Source organism: Protobothrops mucrosquamatus, unplaced genomic scaffold (genome assembly GCF_001527695.2).
Source record: "Protobothrops mucrosquamatus isolate PMUCROS unplaced genomic scaffold, P.Mucros_1.0 scaffold7709, whole genome shotgun sequence".
NCBI lineage: Eukaryota > Metazoa > Chordata > Lepidosauria > Squamata > Viperidae > Protobothrops > Protobothrops mucrosquamatus.
This window is the reverse complement of record NW_015393508.1, coordinates 21,239-24,125: the sequence shown is the minus strand read 5'-3', so window position 1 is coordinate 24,125 and position 2,887 is coordinate 21,239.

The window sequence follows — 2,887 nt, the reverse complement described above, 5'->3', positions numbered from 1 at the left end:
TGATCAAAATTCAGACGCTGGGCAACCGACTCGTATTTATGACGGTCGCAGCGTCCCGGGGTCACGTGATCGAAATTCAGACGCTGGGCAACCGACTCGTATTTATGACGGTCGCAGTGTCCCGGGGTCACGTGATCGAAATTCAGATGCTGGGCAACCGACTTGTATTTATGACGGTCGCAGCGTTAAGGGGTCACAAGATCAAAATTCAGACGCTGGGCAACCGACTCGTATTTATGACGGTCGCAGCGTCCTCTGGTCACGTCATCCAAATGCAGACGCTTGGCAACTGACTCATAGTTACGACGGTCGCAGCGTCTTGGAGTCCCCTGATTCCGTTTGCGACCGTTCGACAACGGGGAAGCCAGGTTCACATTGCAACCCGGTAACTGAGTTAACCGCTGCCGTGATTCATTTATGAATGGTGGTAAGGGATCTGGCCGGGGGGGGGGCAAACGTCTCACTTAGCAACATGGGGAAGCCATGATTCACTTAACAACCGGGTTAGTAACTGAAGGACTGTGGGGATTCACTGAACGGTGGCAAGAAAAGTCGTAAAATGGGGCAAAATTGACTGAATTGCCTCCCTCCAGGCTTAATTTGGGGCTTAATTGGCGGTCGTAAAGTCGAGGACTAGCCAGATGCCGTTCGGCTGTTACGAAAGACGGCACGAAACAACAAGACCACACCAATCCAGGTTATGTACACTGTTGAATTAAATCACGGCTAGGTTGAACACACCGGGGTATGTGTGTGTGTGTGTGTGTGTGTGTGTGTGTGTGGAATTGGCATCAGGATTCGAACCCAGAACACCAAGGAATTGCAAGCAAACTTGTGGGCATCCGGGGAACAGACGGGATATATATTTTTAAACAAAAATCTGATTTTTGCACAGAGGGCTAATGTCTGAGGATTATTAGATAGGCTAGAATATTTTCTAAAGGGGCAATCAAAAGGCAGGGAGTCCTCGGATTTACGACGGTGCCCTGCCCAGACTTATGACCGAGTCCTGCGGTTACAGCCTTTGCATTTTGGCCTCTCGGCAACTCCGGATCGCCTTTGCGATATATTTTTTCCCCCCCAAAGAAACCGGCATTTATTTCCGATTTCCGAAATTCAAAAATAATTAAGCGAACCCGTTTTCCAAAAAAAAAATAAAAAATAGGGCAAACCCTGGATTCACTTAACGGCAGGAGTGTTCGCTTAATGACCACCACAAAAAAAAACCCATTTGGATGAAATTGGATCCGGTTTTGGGATGATCCCCTTCACAGGTATCACGAGTGACGACAGTAATTGTCACACTCGACAATGGTCGTAACTTGAGGACTATCGGTAGGACGGGATTTTTCTGTCATTCCTGGCCCACTCGAGTTACGACTGTAATTGCCAGATTATAGTCGTAACTCAAGGACTGTGTACGATGAGAGGATTTCCTGTCATTCCTGGCCACAGGAGTTATGACTATAATTGACATGCTTAACGACGGTCGTAATTCAAGGACTATGGGTATGATGAGAGGATTTTTTTCTCCTGTCGTGCCTGGTCCTCATGAGTGACAACTGTAATTGCCACAATTGATGACGGTCGTAACTTGAGGCGTATCGGTGTCACGATGGGAATTATCCAGTCATGCCTTGCCCTCACGAATGATTGTAATTGCCACGATCGATAATGGTCGTAACTTGAGGACTGTGTGACGATAGGATTTATCCTGTCATGTCTGGTCCTTATGAGAGAGGACTGTAATTGCCACTCTATAACGGCCGTAACTTGAGGACTATCAGTATGAGGGGATTTTTCTGTCATTACTTACCCACTCGAGTTACGACTGTGCCACCCTCAATGACGGTCGTAATTTGAGGACTATCATGACGATGGGATTTATCCGGTCATGTCTGGTCCTCACGAGTTACGACTGTAATTTGCCACACTCAATGACGGTCTTAACTTGAGGACTATCGGTATGACGGGATTTTCCTGTCATTTCTGGCCCACATGAGTTATGACTATAATTGCCACACTTAATGACGGTCGCAATTCAAGGACTATGGATATGATAAAGAGGATTTTTTTCTCCTGTCGTGCCTGGTCCTCACGAGTGACGACTGTAATTGCCACACTCGATGACGGTTGTAACTTGAAGAGTATCGGTGTGATGATGGGATTTATCCAGTCATGCCTTGTCCTCACGAATGACTGCCACACTCGACAACGGTCGTAACTTGAGGACTGGGTGACGATGGGATTTATCCTGTCAGGCCTGGTCCTCATGAGTGACGACTGTAATTGCCACACTTAACGGTCGTAACTTGAGAACTATCATTATGACGATGGGATTTTTCTGTCATTACTGCCCACACTCAATGACCGTCGTAACTTGAGGACTATCGGTGTGACAATAGCATTTTTCTGTCATTACTAGCCCCATTGAGTTACGACTGTAATTGCCACTCTCAATGACGGTCGTAAACTGAGGACTATATGACGATAGGATTTCTTTCCTCCGTCGTGCCTGGCCCACACTTTTGTGTAAGTCACAATCCTTTCCAAGCAAAATTTGAGAAAAAGGCAGATTTTAGCCAGCGCACAAAAGCAAGGACGCACAATTATTAAAGTGTAACACAATTATCCCTTTGTTCGTCAAATGATTCTTCCAGGTCAAACACCTGTAACCAAATTTAAAAAAAATAGAATGGAATAATAATAAAGTTAGAAGGGACCTTGGAGGTCATCTAGTCCAACCCCCTGCTCAGGCAGGAAACCCTATACCATTTCAGACAAAACTTTAAAAACCTCCAGTGTAGGCATAGGGGTCCTCAAGTTACGGCCAAAATACGACGGTTGTGACTTTGTGCAATGCTTTTGTGAGTTGTGAGAATTTTGT